The following is a 23,125-nucleotide window of genomic DNA, read 5'->3' on the forward strand; positions in this document are numbered from 1 at the left end:
GGAAGTCGTGACAGAAGCTCTCTTATCCATTTATATGCAGATAATACAGTCTTATACTCAGCTGGTCCCTCGCCAGATTTTGTGTTTAACGCTCTACAACAAATCTTTCTTAGTGCCCAACAAGCTTTCTCTGCCCTTCACCTTGTTCTGAACACCTCCAAAACAAAGGTCATGTGGTTTGGTAAGAAAAATGCCCCTCTCGCCACAGGTGTGATTACTACTGAGGGTTTAGAGCTTGAGGTAGTCACATCATACAAGTACATGGGAGTATGGCTGGATGGTACACTGTCCTTCTCTCAGCACATATCAAAGCTGCAGGTTAAAGTTAAATCGTAATCGCTCCTCTTTCACCCCAGCTGCCAAACTAACCGTGATTCAGATGACCATCCTACTCATGCTAGATTACAGAGACGTAATGTATAGATCTGCAGGTAATAGTGATCTCTTGAGCGGCTAGATGTTCTTTACCATTCTGACATCAGATTTGCCACCAATGATCCTTATAAGTCACATCACTGCACTCTATACTCCTCTGTAAACTGGTCATCTCTGTATACCTGTCGCAAGACCCAGTGGTTGATTCTTATTTATAAAACCCTCTTAGGCCTCAATCCCCCCTGTCTAAGATATCTACTGCAGCCCTCATCCTCCACATACAACACCCGTTCTGCCGGTCACATTCTGTTAAAGATCCCCAAAGCACACACATCCCTGGGTTGCTCGTCTTTTCAGTTCACTGCAACTAGCGACTGGAACGAGCTGCAAAAAACACTCAAACTGGACAGTTTCATCTCAATCTCTTTGATCAAAGACTCAATCATGGACACTCTTACTGACAGTTGTGGCTGCTTTGCGTGATGTATTGTTGTCTCTACCTTCTTGCCCTTTGTGCTGTTGTCTGCGCTCAAAGGGCAAGATAATAATAATGTTAATAATAATAATAATGTTTATACCCTGTTTTGTGCTGCTACCATGTTGTGTTGCTGTGCCATGTTGTGTTGCTACCATGTGTTGTCATGTTGTATTGCTTCCATGCTATGTTGTCATGTGTTGCTGCCATGCTATGTTGGTGTCTTAGGTCTCTCTTTATGTAGTGTTGTGTTGTCTCTTTTGTCATGATGTGTGTTTTGTCCTATATTTATTTAATTTATATATATTTTTAAACCCAGCCCCCAACCCCGCAGGAGGCCTTTTGCCTTTTGGTAGGCCGTCATTGTAAATAAGAATGTGTTCTTAACTGACTTGCCTAGTTAAATAAAGGTTCAATAAAAAATGTAAATTAAAAAATCGGTTAAAAGAACCCTTCAGCCTTATGGTGGTGCAAAATCTATCATTGTTTGTGTCTAAAGATGGAAGTGGACCGGTTGATGTGTCTGTGGTTGATCATAAGACCTCTCTGTGGTGAGAGCTCTACAAAGACCCGAGTCACAAAAACCAGGTTGCACTAGCAGAGGTGCCATTGTTTCTGCATAGGAGTAACATAAATACAAGCTAGACAACAGCACCTCCTCCTCTCAGCTCTCAAGGCCCATTATAACCAAGTCAAGCCAGTGAAATGAGCATCACTTTGGTTTGATTGAGTTTTATTTTGTTCCTCTACTGAGTAAATAACGTTGTATTGAAGTCATATCTGTAGTCGGTCTGAGCAGGAAGTGTCGGGTCAACGTTTGGTTGTGCAGTTGGTCAATATGTGTGGAAGTGTATCCAGACTTGCTCTGCTTCTGGTGCTGTGGGGTCTATTCACAGCTGTTGACGGTAAGAGAGATGTATCCCATGATCTATTTAATTTGTACACAAGCCCTGAAATGTACAGGAATACCTACAGGAGTTAGACCTACACAGTAATAAGGACACTGTATTGTAAAGTGTAACCAAATTGTTCACTACAGTTTTAATGCAGTTATTCAGTAAGAATAAACTGTCATTTTTACTACCACTAGCTACTCATGCTCTTTATTTAATTTTTTTAATCAAAAACAACACAAAAACAAAATGGCAACTATACAACATTTTCTCTGAGATGGTGAACATAACATTTCCAAATTCGGGGGGGGGGGGGGTTTAATATGTATGGTGTAATATGTATGGTTTAATATGTATGGTGTAATATGTATGGTTTAATATGTATGGTGTAATATGTATGGTTTAATATGTATGGTGTAATATGTATGGTTTAACTCCAGTTTGTTATTGAGGGTGGATATGGGGCTTTCCAATTGATGGCTTTATTTATTTTTTGCAGCAAGTAGACCTAGATTACAAAAATGTCTATCATATTGATGACCAATATTTACATTTCCAAACAAACATAATCGTGGAGATGAATGGATATAAATTCCTAGACACAGTGAAATGATTGCACATATATTATCCCAGAATGGTGTCAGTTTGTCACAGGACCACAGCATATGTAATAGAGTTCCTTTGTACTTTTTGCATCTCCAACAGAGATGTGACATTTCTGGGTGACATTACATGCATTCTGGCAGGAGTATAGTAAGTCCTATAAATGATCTTACATTGCATTAGTTCATGTCTTTAGTTGTAGGAGCAGGTATGAACATTTTCACGTATCTGTGACCAATGGTGCTCCTCAATTTCTTCATTTATATCTGTTTACCATTTGTTCATTATAGGTTCTGAACCATCAGGTAGAGTTTCAATCAGCTCTTGATATAACTTGGCAATCAACTTCTTTGTCGTAGCAGCTTCTTTCAGTATGTTTTCTATGCTAGATGCCTTAGGTTCATCCAGATTCTGTTGAAGTGATTGAATATGATTTCTGAGTTGTGAGAACTGAAAGAAATCGGCCTTGGATAATGTAATTCATTCAATGACAGTATATATCCATCATAGTAAACATGTTAAAAATTAATGATGCCACTTCGGAACATGACTTAAAGGTGTCATCACTAAATGCTGGAGGTAAGGTGGTGTTATTCCAAATAAGGGTGCCTGGCAATGTTGTTTCTTTCCACCTCATGAATTTGATGGTGGTATGATAGATTACATTGAAAAAAACTGTGGAGATTGTCTGAGGACATCCTATTCCTTATAAACCCTGTTTGATCTGAGTGAATTAACCTTTGCATTACTGTTTCTATGCCAATGAAAAGCCAATACCTTAGCAATGATTTTGTAATCCACGTTCAAAAGTTATACTGGGCAGAAGATCCGCATGACAGTGGATCATTATCTTTCTTCTTAAGTAGGGTGATTTTAGCCAGACATAGTGACTGGGGAAGTTCATTTTTCTCTAGAGCTGCTGTGAGCATAAGTAACATAGGCCTTAGTAATCTGGGATTAAAGTGTCTATAACATTCCACTGGGAATCCATAATTACCAGGAGATTTCCCAATCTGTAGATTATTTATGGCCTCCAACAGTTCACCTGGGGAAATGTTTTATCCATATTCCTTTTCTCTGGTTCATTTATAATTGGTCAAATGGCCTTATTGAGGAAATTGTCTATATATTCCTTTCAACTTTTGTTTTCAGATTGATACAGTTTTTCATAAAATGTTTTAAAGACTGAGTTAATTTCAGAAGGATCCATTCTTATGCTACCATCTGGGGTTTGAATGCTATGGATGGTATATTCCTCTTTCTTAATTTGCCAAGCAAGCGTTTCCCCTGCACTTTCACCTTGCTCAACATATTGTTGCTTGGATTTTATGGCAGCAATCTCTGCAGATTGAGAGTTTATTGTGTTATATTCAAGCTTCAAAGTGTTCAACTGTTGAAGGGTGTCAACATTTCTATCTAAACTGTGTTTTCTTTCTAAGAGGTGGATTTTCTGTTCTAGTATTTCTAATTATTTATTGGTCTTATTTTTCTTATGTGAAGAGTAAGACATGATACAACCTCTCATGTATGATTTAAGAGCTTCCTAGACTACAGTTGAGCATACTTCATTGTCCACATTTATTTCCAAAAACATGTCTATCTGTGTGTTGCAATATGAGGTAAACTCCTTATCTCCAAGAAACATTGTGTTGGATCTCTATGTCTCTGCTATTGGCATTGGAGGTTTGAGCTTAAACGTTAAAGACAATGGGCTATTGTCCGTAATTGTTCTAGGAAGGTATTTACATTCAGAAACACAGTCAATTATAGCCAAGTTTACAATAAATAAGTAAATGACTGAATATGAGTTTTGGAGGTGAGAGTAATAGGAGTATTGTCTTTCAGTTGGATGTTTCTATCTCCACAGTTCACACAGACCCATCTCTTTAATGTTGTGGTTTAATACCTTAGACATGTTAGGAAGAGGATATAGTTTAGTTGATGACTTGTCTAGAGTTGCATCCCGTACACAGTTAAACCCCCCCATATTATATTTATGTTACATTGAGATAGTTTTAGTATGAGGTTATTAATTCACTTTGGGTCATCTTCATTTGGGCATTAACAATTCAGTAAAGTGACTTTTTACCATTATAAAACATCCATTTGTGTCTGTAGTAATTTCTGTAGACTGAAATGGGACTTTTTATTCATGAGAATTGATAGTACTACTCATGCTCAATCAAACCGATCTCATGAAATAATATACTCACAAACTTTTTCCCTTCCTGTTTACAGTGACCCAAGAGAAAACATTGGAGACAGGAGGAGCAGATGCCACTCTTCTCTGCCCAAACCAAACTCTCACTGACATCATGACAGTAGTATGTCACAAAAATAGAGTTATAAGTGAGGGTCATGAGTGTAGAGTTTCACAAGACTTTGAAACAAATCATACCAACAGCTCTTGTGACCCCAGAGTCACACTGCAGATAGAGAATGACAGAGTGTTTCTACACATCACCAACATACAACCATCTGATGAAGGGAACTACACCTGTGATTGTACATATTATAAAGGCAGTTCTGATATAAACATACATATTTCTGTCAATGGTAAGTGTTTGGTCTGATGGGATTGTTCACAATCATTTTAAAATGAACTCCAGCATATCTTATCACCACATATTTAGTGGAATGCCTGTCATGTGCTTACCTTTATGTTCTGTCAGTGTTTTGTGGTGTTGTTTCAAGATGGGGGAAGAGAATCAAATAAGATCATAATATATTTTCCCCTTTCTCAGGAAACCAAGTGCAACAGGCCACAGACAACAGTCTCTTCTATTGGGGGATGATAACAGGTGTTGCAGCATGTGTAGCTGCCCTGGTGTTTGGTGGCGTAATCATGAGAAAAATTCATCTCAGGTACGATAATTGTAACAGCTGTCGTCAGGAATGGAGGACCAAAACGCAGCGGGTTGTATACTCATCTTCTTTTAATAGGAGAAAGAAGGAAAACCAAACCGTATACAAAAATCACAAAAAATGATGAATGACGAAATACAGTCTTGTCAGGCATAGACAGCTAAACAAGCACAACCTCCCACAAATCACAAACACACCCTAATATATAGGACTCTCAATCAAAGGCAACTAGACAACCCCTGCCTCCAATTGAGAGTCCACACCCCAATTAACTAAACATAGAAACAGACTAACTAGAAAGAACATAGAAATAGACTAACATAGAGCAGTGACCAAAAAACCCAGAAATAATAAATCAAACACCCTACTACATAAACCATCACCCCGAAACACATAAACAAAATACCCTCTGCCACGTCCTGACCAAACTACAATAGCAAATAATCTTTATACTGGTCAGGACGTGACAATAATACCAATAGCCTGGTTAAAGAGTTGCTGTAATGAGTGTTTGTCAGCTTTTTGGTATTTTAATAATTACTTGGAAGCACTGTAGTAAAAATGGTGCATTCTCATATACATATCAGATCTACAATGAGGATAGAGTACTGAATTGGTGTCTCAGAAATACATGCAATGATATGAGTTCAGGTGGGCCTTCGCTCTTCAGCAAACAAAGGAAAGGAGGGGTGCTCAACAACAATGATGAAAAGCATGAGAAGGGCTTACCAAGAAAAACATCCAAAAGGACTAAATTGAGGCAGAAAGTAATTGGAAAGGCAGACATGGATTTATTTTAGGTCACTTTAATCCATTTTATTGGATGATAACAGGTGACAGTTGAGTGCCCCAACTCCTTTCTGTCTCGAATTAGTCCTTTTGGAAGTTTCTATGTAAGCCCTTTACATACAATACTATATATCCTACTGACACATTTTAAATACCCAAACACAATGTATAACACACAGGCTACTTGACCTACTTTAAGTCTGACTCTATGAGTTTGTGCTGATCACTACCCCCTGGGAAAAAACTGGATGAATCAGTGTTGTTTACACTTCATTTCAACAACAAAACAAAATGTGAAGACAACGTGGGACTGATTGGATTTGCAAAAACTAATCAATGTAAGGGAATTTCCTATTTTTCCCACCAAACTTTTAACCTAAATCCAAAAACATGGTGCCATTTTTTGCTGAATTCATGTTGAATCACGTTAGTTGACAACTCAACCAAAACGAAACTAGGCTAGATGTTCAACTGACATCTGTGACCAGTGAGTAGTTTCCAATAGCTGCACTGTTGTGGCTTCTCACTTCTCATTTCCTGTCAAAAACGAGTGTGGTAAAAAAAACACGTACTCTGCCCACAATCATTTAGCTCCGGAAAATGTGCTGTGTAAAACAGGTTTCATTTGGTGCCATGTTAACTCTTGTTATTTTTTGCTCAACAGGAGAACACAGCTACAAGTGTCTGGAACCGTCAACGAGGTGCCACAACACTGCTTGCTGTTGCCTGTTAGTCAGATGAAGGCATCTGGGTCCTCATTTATAACCGTTGTGTACATTTCACAATAAATATCTGCTTGCATAATTTCAGAAAAGTCTGCACACGTTCAAAAATATTGAGATGTATAAACTTGGTGGTTGCCATACATACGCATGTTTCCTGTTATAAGTCAGACCGTCCTGAACCTGTGCGCGCGTGAATGAGAATCTGCCTGAAAAACGGCCTTCATTCACCATTTATAGTGACAATAACGCCTTTTTTTGCTGTGTACTTTGGAAGTACTGGAATTATACCATGGTAGTTTCCAAATAGAAATGGCAAGTTTGATCAAATGTCTCTGGAGGTGTTGGCAGAATGTTTTAAACGTTTACAGTGACATTTGCTGTATTTGACAATTTCTGAAGAAAAAAAACTATTGCAAATTGTTGGGGACCTCTAAACAGATTGTTTGAATTCAATAATGTATTTTTCATATGCTGCACTGACCTCAAATTCTGAAACATTGTCTACTTGGAAACAAATGACAACTATAGTATAGGCCTACTTACAGTGGTATTCCACCCAGTGGTCAAAACCTGGTTTGAAAAGACGTCAGTATGACATCTTTTTATGACGTCTTATTCTGTCGCAAACTGGATGAAATAGGACATTTTTTAACAGATTTTTACTGACCAGAATCTGACGTCTTTTTCTGACCAACATGTGACCATCTGGTCATAATTGTGACCACTATATTATGTGCTATATTATGTATCCTACTGATCATAGTAAAGACCTCATCATAACCTGGTAATGACCACCTGACTACAGCTTATTACCTACACTCTTAGAAAAAAAGTGTTCCAAAAGGGTACTTCAGGTGTCCCCATAGAATAACCCTTTTTGGTTCTAGGAAGAACCCTTTTTGGTTCCACGTAAAACCCTTTTGGTTTCCATGTAGAACCCTCTGTGGAAAGGGTTCTACATAGAACCCAAAAGGGTTTGTCATGATGCTGGCCTGTTGGAGGTTTATGACCCCCATAAATTCCTTTCCCCTTTTTCCTCTCTCTACTCTACCAATGTGACTATTGAAAATCCCTTCGTTAACATACAGAGTCTGGTGACATCAAAAGATGGAAAACGGAACCATATTTCGGTAATCCAACCAGTTGAAAATATGCGATGGGACTTAATGAATATGATGTCAGATCAGTTGACGTCTGAGACATGATTACTGACGATAGGACGACATAAACTGTATCTTGGAAAATCTACATATTCTAATTATCAGATTCACATGGAATTGTTGTGCAATTTAAATGTTTAAATATTAAACTATTTGTGAAAAGATGAAATGTAATTTTTAACTTCTTAATGAGAGAACGGTTTGTCAGAAGAACACCACTCTGCTCACTCAGAGGCCCCGCCCAAGTGAACAGACATGGGTTGTAAACTATGAAACACAGCCCTCTCTCCCAATCCTATATAAGCCCCTTGACGAAAATGTAACTTTCTGTTCCGAGGACGTTAGGGCGACGGTGCTACGTTAAAAGGGCTCAGATAATAACCTGTTCCGAGGACGTTAGGGCGACGGTCCTACGTTAAAAAGGCTCAGATAATAACCTGTTCCAACGACGTGTGGACTTGAGGTTCCCACGTTGAAAGGACAAATACCACCTACAGAACTAAGCCAATTTTGGGGGCCCTAACGAAATTACGACCAATCTAATTAAGCGCAGCTTAGACTAAATATTTATTGCATTTTCCTTTTTCAAATGGGCGGTAATTTAGAATGCATAAGATACTGTATTTACGATAGCATAGCTTCTCCCTTTGTTACTCAGTCTTTCCGCTCTTTCACTCAAACCCCTCCCCCTTTTCTTTGTGTAACCAGCCGCTATATCGGCTCCGTTCACCAGGTCCATCAATGTATGATTGATTCTGTGTATATGTAAGTCTGTGCGATTATTTAGGTATTTAGTAAATAAATAATTAAACCAAATTTTGTATTGCTAATTCAATTTGTTAGCCAGGGTTCATGAAGATAACCAAGAATTTACAACTTTCAGATGAGACTAAACAAGGTGAAGATTAAATATTGACTGCTATTGATGTAGAAGATTACTAGGTCTTTAAGAGTTTATTCGGAAGATAACAGCTCTACAAACATTATTTTGTGGTTCCCCGACTTTCTAGTTAATTATTTACCTGATTAGCTTAATCAGGTAATATTAATTACAGAGAAATTATTTTACAGAATAGCATGTCATATCACTTAATCCGGCATAGCCAAAGACACAACAGGTTCTACCTGGAACCAAACAGAGTTCTTCAAGAGTTCTCCTATGGGGACAGCCAAATACGTTTTTTCCCCTAAGAGTGTAAGATCTGCAGAGGATGAAGTTGGACATTGAAAACATTGTTCATTACATTTCTATTTGTATCCATAGTTACCAATTAAAGTTAACCTGCAACAGTGGTGTGATGGGCTAGGTCCTCATCAAGGACATCTGAGCACAGAAGGCGATCTGGAGCGTAGTGGTCCTCTTGAAGAGTGGTGTAATGGGTCAGATCTGGAGCAGAGTGGTCCTCTTGAAGAGTGGTGTGATGGGTCAGATCTTGAGCATAGTGGTCCTCTTGAAGAGTGGTGTGATGGGTCAGATCTGGAGCATAGTGGTCCTCTTGAAGAGTGGTGTGATGGGTCAGATCTGGAGCAGAGTGGTCCTCTTGAAGAGTGGTGTGATGGGTCAGTTCTGGAGCATAGTGGCCCTCTTGAAGAGTGGTGTGATGGGTCAGATCTGGAGCATAGTGTCCTCTTGAAGAGTGGTGTGATGGGTCAGATCTGGAGCATAGTGGTCCTCTTGAAGAGTGGTGTGATGGGTCAGATCTGGAGCAGAGTGGTCCTCTTGAAGAGTGGTGTGATGGGTCAGATCTGGAGCAGAGTGGTCCTCTTGAAGAGTGGTGTGATGGGTCAGTTCTGGAGCAGAGTGGTCCTCTTGAAGAGTGGTGTGATGGGTCAGATCTGGAGCAGAGTGGTCCTCTTGAAGAGTGGTGTGATGGATCAGATGAAGTGAAGACAATCAGCACATTACAATTTTATCAAGTTAATATTTTATAAGCAAACTAGAAAAGGACACTCTTGAAGAAACGTTGTACTCAGCCAGTTAAAAGTATTTCCATGGTACTAGTTGAATAATGCTGTGGCAGTTATAGCTTAGAGATGTATTTAAAAAAAATACTTTGCGTCATTCCCCAACACGGCTCAGGGGCATATTTTAGGACTTTCCAGAAGGCCCATAACACATCAACCTCCTGAGTTTTCATGACACTTACTGTAAGCATAAAAATATTACTTTTTTATGATTTGCATTATGTGGGCATGCAGAACATAACAGTAACACACAGTAAAAGATTTGTAACAGTGAGAATCTACTAAAAGTGGTAGCAAAGGCATGTTTGCTCTTCTGTCCCTTCATTTTGAAGTGGGACATTAATCCATTGGTCATCAATCAGAAATATTTTAAGAAAGAGGTTATTAAAATTAGACAGTAGTTCAATAATGAAAATGTTGAACTCCTCTCTAAATGGTCAAGTTTATCTTAATCCTAATACATGTTGTAATATTCAAACTTTTTTTATAAACACACAGCTCCATAATCCTGAGGTCATTGTCCTGGACAAGGTTCCCCAATATAGGACAGCGTGGCAGTCTTAAAAAACAAAGTTAAATGCAAAAATGTAAGTATGTGTAAAGAGGCAATAAAGCGACAGTAAAATATTATATTGTTCAAAAGGTTATGCGTCTGTCATATAATTCCTGCAACAAACAGTGTTAGAAATTGATGTAATTGGTATATCTCTTCCTCTTCTCTACTTCTGCATGTGTGTGAGTTTGAGGGAGCGAAAGAGAGAATGAGCAAGAGAGAAATGGGAGAAACTTTACATGACTCACCAGGGGAGGTGTTTGTTCAATCAGGAAACTTTACATGACTCACCAGGGGAGGTTTTGTTGAATCAGGAAACTTTACATGACTCACCAGGGGAGGTGTCTGTTGAATCAGGACACAAGGCTTTTGCACCTGAAAAAAAATCTGAGTTAAAATAGGATTTGATTTGCTATACAATGTTATATTATTAGAAGTGGTGCTTTTTCAATTAGATCTACTTACACTACACTCTTAGAAACAAGGGTCCAAAAGGTTGTTCAGCTGTCCTCATAGGCAAAGCCTTTTTGGTTCCAGTTTGAACCGTTTTGGGTTCCAGGTAGAACCCTCTGTGTCAATTACTATGGATTTAAGAAGGGGTGGTCCTGCGCTCTCAATTCCCTGGGATGTGGCAGAATAGGTCACTGGTAACTGAGTGGGTGGCCAACCACCTCTGTAGAGGCCATGCATCAGGCCATTGACATGTTTCAGGAACTGTAAAGACAGAGACAAATCAAGGTCTTCACTAAGTTACGCTTAGCCTAGCGAGTACATTGACTATGTTGCCCTTCAGCAATATGTCAGTTAGGCAGGCAGGCAGACAGACGGAGAGAGATAGAGAGAGATAGACAGCAAAGCATAGGCTATTTCCATTTCTTAGTCAGCAGGCTGGATAACTTCTCTACTCCTTCCCTTTTTTCCCTCGTCCATCCAAGTTAGAAGATTCCTGCAAGAAACAGACATTTAAGAATGAACAAAGACGTTAGAATGCGTGTTGAGGGGGAGTCGGGATATGCTAAATTTATGGTATTCTCAAATACAAAATACCCCAAAATACAAGGATCTCTGACGAATCAATAAAAACTTCACATTCATATTGGGAGTACAAGTTTCAAGAATTAGCCTAGCTTACTGTTTTACACACACAAGCAATCTAGGTTTCGTGTTTTCATGTCTCTCTCTTACACACACACACACACACACACACACACACACACACTTAATATCAATTAACTAAACAGAAATCTAAATGGCAGCGCCTACAACAAGTCAAAATGGAAATGTAGCTACCATGTCCATGGAGGATTATCCTGAGAGCTAAGAGAGCGCTAGCTACAATTATCCAGCTAAACTAGCAAACTAGCTAACTGATAAGGCAATTTATATGCTTAAAGGTAATTATTAAAGAATTCCACCCTGAAACGTAACTATTAGTGATTACTAGTTTATGTAGCATGTATAATGAACGTAAAGTACTAAATGTAAGTCCAATAAGGTTCGGTAGAGACATGTGAGGGAGAGAAATGTGTGTGTGTGTGTGACTAAGAAGATACCGAGAACAATTAAACTGTGTATGACTTGACCTGGCTAGAACTCTGAGAAACTTACGATAGGACAGGGAGTCCTTTCAAGGTTCCTCTAATCTCGTGGGGATGGAACTGCCAGTTTGGTAATGATGAACAGTGGTGAGAACCATGGGGAAGGATACATTTTACCTACTGTTCGTGTGTATGTATGTGCGTAGGCTATCTACTGTTTGTGTGGAGGAATGCGCGTAAGTAGGGAGTGAGTTATAAAATGGCATGTCTTTGTATTGTGGACTTTCTCGTGAATAAACTGTACGAACCTTTAGCATAAGCTGAGTCTTTGCCTAATTATCATTAAACCCAGGGTCTTACAAACCTCGGGGATTGGTCAAAGCTTATTGATTGTTAGTTATTATCATTGGGATTGAAAATTCTTGTGACACTAACTACAGTAGCTAGCTAGCAAATAACTTATTTCCTTGACGTTCTTCTCCTCAACAAACCGTCACTTTACTTTCAAAAGTAAAACAAGAATGCAGGACAACAGGGATTATCACTAAGCAGTCAAATCTTTTCAAAGTTTTGTCTGTACATTTTGAGAAACTGTTGTTGATTTCCACCTGTGTGTTGTTGTGTAGTTTACCGGGAGCTCTGTCTTAACTGCCATATGGATAGTGATGGGGAGTCGACTTCAAAATAATAGATTCCTCAACTCTTTGCCTGTCGAGTCCTGGTGTCAACTCCCATTTCTGGTTGTCAAACTCCGATTTCGCTAGGAATCGATTCATCGACTTCTAAGATTCTGTATTTTTGCAAGGGATTAAACTATTTTCCGTAGTTTATTTAGAGAACACATACTCACGCATCTTTCACAGCAAAGAAAGGGCGAGGGAGAGAGAGATGGGAGGGGCACAGCCAGGCATAGGTAGGCATGTCGGCCACCAGGCAGACAATCAGAAATGTGTATTGGTAATCAAAAGATCTAGGCTATAGGCTATGGTATTGCTGTATTTCGCAATTTCTTGGCATGCAATCTCTCGCGCAAATTTCCAAAAATAGGGGCTATCAATGAGTAGATTGAGCAATTCTACACTCAACAGACCAAAGACCAAACACACACTAGTGAGAGAAAGAGGTGCAGGTGAGGGAGAGAGGATTAGGGCAGGAAGAGAGACAGTCAGAACCGTGCGCATATGCTATATCTTGGTAATCTCTATCTAGAAATGCCTCGTAAATTCACCAAAAGTACATTAAAATTGGCTATATATTACTCTATTAATGACTATGGCTTAGCTATTCTTCATAGTGCCAGTGAATTGAACATGAACATTGTCAAATGCATCAGTTTAATTAGGCCTAGATGTACAATAAAAAGTATTGTGCCTATAGCGTATTTAATGAAACCCTGGCGGGTTGTTGATGTCCTAGGTCCGGCCAGATAGCTTGGTCCGGCAGACCGGTCAGATAGCTTGGTCCGGACAGAGAAATAGGTCCGGCCAAATATGTCTGGCTGGCCAGATAGGTAGGTCCAACCCGCCAGATAGGTAGATCCGGCCCGGCTGGCCTGACAGATTGGTGGCTCCGGCCAGCCAGAGTAGCTAGGTCCAGCCAGCCAGATTGCTAAATCCGGATGGCCGGTCTGCCAGACAGCTAGGTATGGCCGGCCAGATAGGTAGATCTGTCCAGTTGGCCTGCCAGATTGGTAGATCCAGCCGGGCCGGCCAGGAAGGTAGTTTCGGCTTGATGGCCAGGTAGCTAGGTCAGGCCGGCCAGGTAGCTAGTTCAAGCCGGCCAGAATGCTAGGTCTGGAAGGCCGGTCGGCCAGATAGCTAGGTAAGGCCCACCGGCTGGCCAGATAGCTAGGTCTGGCCGGCCAGTAAGCTAGGTCCGGTCGTCCGGCCGGCCAGGTAGCTAAGTCCAGCCGGCACAGAATGCTAGGTCCGGACGGCCGGTCGGCCAGATAGCTAGGTACGGGTGGCTGATCTCAGACGATCCCGCAGGTGAAGAAGTTGGATGTGGAGGTCCTGGGCTGGCGTGGTTACAGGTGATCTACGGTTGTGAGGCTACGGTTGTGTCAAATTCTCTAAAACGATGTTGGAGGCGGCTTATGGTAGAGAAATTAACATTACATTCTCTGGCAACAGCTCTGGTGGACATTCCTGCAGTCAGCATGCCAGTTGCATGCTCCCTCAAAACTTGAGACATCTGTAGCATTGTGTTGTGTGATAAAACTGCAAATATTAGAGTGGCCTTTAATTGTCCCCAGCACAAGGTGCACCTGTGTAATGATCATTCTGTTTAATCAGCTTCTTTATATGGCCCAACTGTCAGGTGGATGGATTATCTTGGCAAATGAGACATGCTCACTAACAGCGATGCAATACATTTGAGAAAAATAAGCTTTTTGTGCATATGGAAAACTTATGGGATCTTTTATTTCAACTCATGAAAGATGGGAATGACACTTAACATGTTGTGTTTATATTTGTGTTCATTATGCGCTCCACTCTTCTCTTTGGTCTTTTAATAAGTAAACGGCAGGTGGTGCTACTGTCTTGACAAAGCCACAATCTGGAGTTGTGTTTCAGCCCAATGATAGCCATATTAGCTGAGGGATGGGGATGGAGAAAGGTAACATCACAAACATGGATACCGCAATAATACAAAAACATATATTATATTTGGGGTTAGTGTTGATTGAAACTAACCAATACCTGCACTTGACCCTCCCTCTGCTTAGAGAGAAACAGCTGCATGTGAGCTCTCACATTTTTCAACATGTTTTTTTTTACAATAAGATAGTTTTGGAGTTAGATAAACTTGGATTTTTTGGCAGGGACATATACAGGATGCTACCCTCCACAACATAACCTTCACTCCAGAACAACTCTCCAAACCTACAACCCAATTTTGAACAAAATGACCTAGAAAGGATTCCTTTTTCCAAGCTATACAGATGGTGATCTGGCAAACAAAGACCTGAGAACCTGGAACTGAGACAGACCAGATACAACTTCAATTTGCACTGAGGTGTGAAGTGAAAGGTGTCGAAGCCTTTGAGCCCAACAAATGGGCAGGTTATCCCAATCAAATCCAGAGGCCTTTGAAGCAGTTCACAGACCATCCAGCCATTTTCTACAATAAATCATTTCCAGAAATAAAAGCTTCTCCCAAGTGGGTGTGACACCTACTCCCGTTGGCTGCTGCTTGGATTCCACCTGGCGATCTGTTCACCGTCTGCCCTGGCTTGTCTCCCCCTGGCACTGTTGGGGCGAGTGACTCTGAACTTACAATGGCTAGCCCCAAGTCGTTATATATTTTTTCTTGTGCATTTTGCTATTTACCTAATGACTCCTACATGCTTTGTTGACGATGGACTTTCTTGTTTACCCACCCGTGGGACAGACTATGTTTGTTCCCACACTCGGGACTCTGACTCTTTACTGGTTACACAGACTTTTGGCCTCCCATCCTATTCTAACCACCTCTTGCCGGCTTTGTATTCATGTTACCTGATGCAATTGCTGTACAATATGATCGTTGCCATCTAATGCACATTCAAATATCATAAATCAGCACTGTAGAGCTCGCCCTGTCCTCTGCCGTGCCTTGATTGTATTACTGCTGATGATATCTGGAAATGTGCATGTACACCCTGGCCCATCTACGGTTGCTAGCCCCAATTCTGACTTGTGCTCTGATATCTGCTTTGGTGATTTCTGCTCTCATAAAAGCCTGGGTTTTCAGCACGTTAACACTAGAAGCTTATTACCTAAAATGGATCAATTGAAAGTGTGGGTTCACAGCTCCAATCCAGATGTGTTGGTCATTCCTGAGACATGGTTAAGGAAGAGTGTTTTGAATACTGATGTTAACCTTTCTGGTTATAAACTTTTTCGGCAAGACAGATCTTCCGAAGGTGGGGGAGTGGCAATCTTTACCAAGTTTTACAGCCTGTGTTCGTAATGGCTGCTCAGTGAAACGTCCTGTCCTGATTTGCCATAGACGCTTGGTAAAAAACTTTAATGAGCAAGCCTTCCTTCATGACCTGGCCTCTGTAAATTGGTATAGAATCAGCTTGATCCCCTCTGTCGAAGATGCTTGGACATTATTTTTTATATTTTCAGTGGTATTGTTAACAAACACACCCCCATTAAGAAAATTAGAATTAAAACAGAGTTAGCCCCTGGTTTAACCGTGATCTTGCAGAGTTACTCCACCTCAAGAATTGCATTTGGCGAAAGGCTCGGCACACACGTAATCAGGTTGACAGGCGCTTGTTCAGGCAAATGAGAAATAAGTGCACTCAGGCTATCCGGAAGGCCAAAGTTAGTTACTTTAAGGAGCAGTTCTCTCTCTGTGGGTCTAACCCCAAGAAGTTCTGGAAAACAGTTTAAGACCTGGAGAATAAACCGTCCTCCTCACAGCTGACCATGTCCCTTAACGTTGATGATGTGGTTGTTACTGACAAGATGCACATGGCTGAGCTCTTTAATCACCACTTCATTAAGTCAGGATTCCTATTTGACTCATTCATGCCTCCTCGTCCGTCCAACATTTCCTAATCGCCCACCTTTTCTAATGTGACTAGCCCCTCTTTTTCCCATCCCCGCTACAAGGTTTCTCCCTGCAGGCGGTCACTGAGTCTGAGGTGCTAGAGGAGCTCCTTAAACCTGACCCCAAAAAAACTTCTGGGTCAGACGGTTTAGACCCTTTCTTTTATAATGTTGCTGCCCCTATCATCGCCAAGCCCATCTCTGACCTTTTTAACCTGTCTCTCCTCTCTGGGGAGGTTCCCATTGCTTGGAAGGCAGCCACGGTTTGTCCTTTATTTAAACGGGGAGATCAAGCTGATCCTAACAGTTATAGGCCTATTTCTATTTTGCCCTGTTTATCAAAAGTGTTGGTAAACTTGTCAATAATCAACTAATTGGCTTTCTTGATGTCTATAGTATTCTCTCTGGTATGCAATCTGGTTTCCACTCAGGTTATGGATGTGTCACTGCAACCTTAAAGGTCCTCAATGATGTCACCATTGCCCTTGATTCTAAGCAATGTTGTGCTGCTATTTTTATTGACTTGGCCAAAGCTTTTGATACGGTAGACCATTCCATTCTTGTGGGCCGGCGAACGAGTATTGGTGTCTCTGATGGGTCTTTGGCCTGGTTTGCTAACTACCTCTCTCAAATAGTGCAGTGTATAAAGTCAGAACATCTGCTGTTTCAGCCACTGCCTGTCACCAAGGGTGTACCCCAAGGCTCGATCCTAGGTGCCACGCTCTTCTCAATTTACATGAACAACATAGCTCAGGCATTAGGAAGCTGTAATAGCGTGTGTGTAGGTGGCAGGGAAGTCAGGCGCAGGAGAATCGAACTTGGTATAAATGGAGTCGTTTAACCTCTCTAGGGTCGGCGGGACGAAATTGTCCCACCTACGTAACAGCCAGTGAAATCCTGTTGCGCGTTATTCAAATACCTTAGAAATGCTATTACTTCAATTTCTCAAACATATGACTATTTTACACCATTTTAAAGACAAGACTCTCGTTAATCTAACCACACTGTCCGATTTCAAAAAGGCTTTACAACGAAAGCAAAACATTACATTATGTCAGCAGAGTACCCAGCCAGAAATAATCAGACACCCATTTTTCAAGCTAGCATATAATGTCACATAAATCCAAACCACAGCTAAATGCAGCACTAACCTTTGATGATCTTCATCAGATGACACACCTAGGACATTATGTTATACAATACATGCATGTTTTGTTCAATCAAGTTCATATTTATATCAAAAACCAGCTTTTTACATTAGCATGTGACGTTCAGAACTAGCATACCCCCCGCAAACTTCCGGTGAATTTACTAAAAATGTACTAAATTACTCACGATAAACGTTCACAAAAAGCATAACAATTATTTTAAGAATTATAGATACAGAACTCCTCTATGCACTCGATATGTCCGATTTTAAAATAGCTTTTCGGTGAAAGCACATTTTGCAATATTCTCAGTAGATAGCCCGGCATCACAGGGCTATCTATTTAGACACCCAGCAAGTTTAGCACTCACCAAAGTCAGATTTACTATAAGAAAAATGTTATTACCTTTGGTGTTCTTCGTCAGAATGCACTCCCAGGACTTCTACTTCAATAACAAATGTTGGTTTGGTTCAAAATAATCCATAGTTATATCCAAACAGCGGCGTTTTGTTCGTGCGTTCAAGACACTATCCGAATGGTAAAGAAGGGTGACGAGCACGACGCATTTCGTGACAAAAAAATTCTAAATATTCCATTACCGTACTTCGAAGCATGTCAACCGCTGTTTAAAATCAATTTTTATGCCATTTTTCTCGTAAAAAAGCGACAATATTCCGACCGGGAATCTGCGTTTAGGTAAAAAGACGAAAGAAAATAAAGCATGGGGTCGACTCGTGCACGCGCCTAAGCCCATTGTCCTCTGATCGGCCACTTGCCAAAAGCGCAAATGTGTTTCAGCCTGGGGCTGACTCGATATCATTCAGCTTTTTCCCGTCTCTGAGAGCCTATGGGAGCCGTAGGAAGTGTCACGTTACAGCAAAGATCCTCAGTCTTCAATAAACAGAGACAAGATTCTCAAGGAATAGTCAGAGAGGGCACTTCCTGTAAGGAATCTTCTCAGGTTTTTGCCTGCCATATGAGTTCTGTTATACTCACAGACACCATTCAAACAGTTTTAGAAACTTTAGGGTGTTTTCTATCCAAAGCCAATAATTATATGCATATTCTAGTTTCTGGGCAGTAGTAATAACCAGATTAAATCGGGTACGTTTTTTTATCCGGCCGTGTAAATACTGCCCCCTACCCCCAACAGGTTAATAGACTTAACAAAACTCCAAAATCAAAGTTACAAGATAAAGAAAAGTGGGTACAAGAACCCGTCACGCACCAATACATAATACACGAACATACAAACAAACAATCTCTGACAAGGACATGATGGGAAACAGAGGGTTAAATACACAACATGTAATTGATGGGATTGGAACCAGGTGTGAAGGAAGACAAGACAAAACCAATGGAAAATGAAAAATGGATCAGTGATGGCTAGAAGATCGGTGACGTCGACCGACAGAGCACCGCCCGAACAAGGAGAGGGACCGACTTCGGTGGAAGTCGTGACAGAAGCTCTCTTATCCATTTATATGCAGATAATACAGTCTTATACTCAGCTGGTCCCTCGCCAGATTTTGTGTTTAACGCTCTACAACAAATCTTTCTTAGTGCCCAACAAGCTTTCTCTGCCCTTCACCTTGTTCTGAACACCTCCAAAACAAAGGTCATGTGGTTTGGTAAGAAAAATGCCCCTCTCGCCACAGGTGTGATTACTACTGAGGGTTTAGAGCTTGAGGTAGTCACATCATACAAGTACATGGGAGTATGGCTGGATGGTACACTGTCCTTCTCTCAGCACATATCAAAGCTGCAGGTTAAAGTTAAATCGTAATCGCTCCTCTTTCACCCCAGCTGCCAAACTAACCGTGATTCAGATGACCATCCTACTCATGCTAGATTACAGAGACGTAATGTATAGATCTGCAGGTAATAGTGATCTCTTGAGCGGCTAGATGTTCTTTACCATTCTGACATCAGATTTGCCACCAATGATCCTTATAAGTCACATCACTGCACTCTATACTCCTCTGTAAACTGGTCATCTCTGTATACCTGTCGCAAGACCCAGTGGTTGATTCTTATTTATAAAACCCTCTTAGGCCTCAATCCCCCCTGTCTAAGATATCTACTGCAGCCCTCATCCTCCACATACAACACCCGTTCTGCCGGTCACATTCTGTTAAAGATCCCCAAAGCACACACATCCCTGGGTTGCTCGTCTTTTCAGTTCACTGCAACTAGCGACTGGAACGAGCTGCAAAAAACACTCAAACTGGACAGTTTCATCTCAATCTCTTTGATCAAAGACTCAATCATGGACACTCTTACTGACAGTTGTGGCTGCTTTGCGTGATGTATTGTTGTCTCTACCTTCTTGCCCTTTGTGCTGTTGTCTGCGCTCAAAGGGCAAGATAATAATAATGTTAATAATAATAATAATGTTTATACCCTGTTTTGTGCTGCTACCATGTTGTGTTGCTGTGCCATGTTGTGTTGCTACCATGTGTTGTCATGTTGTATTGCTTCCATGCTATGTTGTCATGTGTTGCTGCCATGCTATGTTGGTGTCTTAGGTCTCTCTTTATGTAGTGTTGTGTTGTCTCTTTTGTCATGATGTGTGTTTTGTCCTATATTTATTTAATTTATATATATTTTTAAACCCAGCCCCCAACCCCGCAGGAGGCCTTTTGCCTTTTGGTAGGCCGTCATTGTAAATAAGAATGTGTTCTTAACTGACTTGCCTAGTTAAATAAAGGTTCAATAAAAAATGTAAATTAAAAAATCGGTTAAAAGAACCCTTCAGCCTTATGGTGGTGCAAAATCTATCATTGTTTGTGTCTAAAGATGGAAGTGGACCGGTTGATGTGTCTGTGGTTGATCATAAGACCTCTCTGTGGTGAGAGCTCTACAAAGACCCGAGTCACAAAAACCAGGTTGCACTAGCAGAGGTGCCATTGTTTCTGCATAGGAGTAACATAAATACAAGCTAGACAACAGCACCTCCTCCTCTCAGCTCTCAAGGCCCATTATAACCAAGTCAAGCCAGTGAAATGAGCATCACTTTGGTTTGATTGAGTTTTATTTTGTTCCTCTACTGAGTAAATAACGTTGTATTGAAGTCATATCTGTAGTCGGTCTGAGCAGGAAGTGTCGGGTCAACGTTTGGTTGTGCAGTTGGTCAATATGTGTGGAAGTGTATCCAGACTTGCTCTGCTTCTGGTGCTGTGGGGTCTATTCACAGCTGTTGACGGTAAGAGAGATGTATCCCATGATCTATTTAATTTGTACACAAGCCCTGAAATGTACAGGAATACCTACAGGAGTTAGACCTACACAGTAATAAGGACACTGTATTGTAAAGTGTAACCAAATTGTTCACTACAGTTTTAATGCAGTTATTCAGTAAGAATAAACTGTCATTTTTACTACCACTAGCTACTCATGCTCTTTATTTAATTTTTTTAATCAAAAACAACACAAAAACAAAATGGCAACTATACAACATTTTCTCTGAGATGGTGAACATAACATTTCCAAATTCTTTAATATGTATGGTGTAATATGTATGGTTTAATATGTATGGTGTAATATGTATGGTTTAATATGTATGGTGTAATATGTATGGTTTAATATGTATGGTGTAATATGTATGGTTTAACTCCAGTTTGTTATTGAGGGTGGATATGGGGCTTTCCAATTGATGGCTTTATTTATTTTTTGCAGCAAGTAGACCTAGATTACAAAAATGTCTATCATATTGATGACCAATATTTACATTTCCAAACAAACATAATCGTGGAGATGAATGGATATAAATTCCTAGACACAGTGAAATGATTGCACATATATTATCCCAGAATGGTGTCAGTTTGTCACAGGACCACAGCATATGTAATAGAGTTCCTTTGTACTTTTTGCATCTCCAACAGAGATGTGACATTTCTGGGTGACATTACATGCATTCTGGCAGGAGTATAGTAAGTCCTATAAATGATCTTACATTGCATTAGTTCATGTCTTTAGTTGTAGGAGCAGGTATGAACATTTTCACGTATCTGTGACCAATGGTGCTCCTCAATTTCTTCATTTATATCTGTTTACCATTTGTTCATTATAGGTTCTGAACCATCAGGTAGAGTTTCAATCAGCTCTTGATATAACTTGGCAATCAACTTCTTTGTCGTAGCAGCTTCTTTCAGTATGTTTTCTATGCTAGATGCCTTAGGTTCATCCAGATTCTGTTGAAGTGATTGAATATGATTTCTGAGTTGTGAGAACTGAAAGAAATCGGCCTTGGATAATGTAATTCATTCAATGACAGTATATATCCATCATAGTAAACATGTTAAAAATTAATGATGCCACTTCGGAACATGACTTAAAGGTGTCATCACTAAATGCTGGAGGTAAGGTGGTGTTATTCCAAATAAGGGTGCCTGGCAATGTTGTTTCTTTCCACCTCATGAATTTGATGGTGGTATGATAGATTACATTGAAAAAAACTGTGGAGATTGTCTGAGGACATCCTATTTCTTATAAACCCTGTTTGATCTGAGTGAATTAACCTTTGCATTACTGTTTCTATGCCAATGAAAAGCCAATACCTTAGCAATGATTTTGTAATCCACGTTCAAAAGTTATACTGGGCAGAAGATCCGCATGACAGTGGATCATTATCTTTCTTCTTAAGTAGGGTGATTTTAGCCAGACATAGTGACTGGGGAAGTTCATTTTTCTCTAGAGCTGCTGTGAGCATAAGTAACATAGGCCTTAGTAATCTGGGATTAAAGTGTCTATAACATTCCACTGGGAATCCATAATTACCAGGAGATTTCCCAATCTGTAGATTATTTATGGCCTCCAACAGTTCACCTGGGGAAATGTTTTATCCATATTCCTTTTCTCTGGTTCATTTATAATTGGTCAAATGGCCTTATTGAGGAAATTGTCTATATATTCCTTTCAACTTTTGTTTTCAGATTGATACAGTTTTTCATAAAATGTTTTAAAGACTGAGTTAATTTCAGAAGGATCCATTCTTATGCTACCATCTGGGGTTTGAATGCTATGGATGGTATATTCCTCTTTCTTAATTTGCCAAGCAAGCGTTTCCCCTGCACTTTCACCTTGCTCAACATATTGTTGCTTGGATTTTATGGCAGCAATCTCTGCAGATCGAGAGTTTATTGTGTTATATTCAAGCTTCAAAGTGTTCAACTGTTGAAGGGTGTCAACATTTCTATCTAAACTGTGTTTTCTTTCTAAGAGGTGGATTTTCTGTTCTAGTATTTCTAATTATTTATTGGTCTTATTTTTCTTATGTGAAGAGTAAGACATGATACAACCTCTCATGTATGATTTAAGAGCTTCCTAGACTACAGTTGAGCATACTTCATTGTCCACATTTATTTCCAAAAACATGTCTGTGTGTTGCAATATGAGGTAAACTCCTTATCTCCAAGAAACATTGTGTTGGATCTCTATGTGTCTGCTATTGGCATTGGAGGTTTGAGCTTAAACGTTAAAGACAATGGGCT

At 40.2% G+C, this 23,125-nt stretch overlaps 2 long non-coding RNA genes across 3 annotated transcripts; one reads left to right on the forward strand and one right to left on the reverse strand.

Moving 5' to 3' along the window:
* Positions 1–1,479: 1,479 nt before the first annotated feature.
* On the forward strand, positions 1,480–6,869 carry LOC145861150 (uncharacterized). Its single transcript, XR_014380995.1, has 4 exons — positions 1,480–1,755; positions 4,585–4,902; positions 5,091–5,211; positions 6,665–6,869. It is a non-coding gene; the product is annotated as an uncharacterized LOC145861150 (long non-coding RNA).
* LOC123728195 (uncharacterized) lies at positions 5,265–13,335 on the reverse strand. 2 transcript variants are annotated; one of them, XR_006760059.2, is made up of 3 exons: positions 12,573–13,335; positions 10,869–11,349; positions 5,265–10,778 (listed from the first exon to the last, which is right to left on the reverse strand). It is a non-coding gene; the product is annotated as an uncharacterized LOC123728195 (long non-coding RNA). The 2 variants fall into 2 exon arrangements; XR_006760058.2 differs by having other exon boundaries at positions 12,550–13,335.
* Between the last annotated feature and the right edge of the window lie 9,790 nt (positions 13,336–23,125).

This window comes from Salmo salar, chromosome 16, assembly GCF_965601325.2.
Source record: "Salmo salar chromosome 16, fSalSal1, whole genome shotgun sequence".
Taxonomy (NCBI): domain Eukaryota; kingdom Metazoa; phylum Chordata; class Actinopteri; order Salmoniformes; family Salmonidae; genus Salmo; species Salmo salar.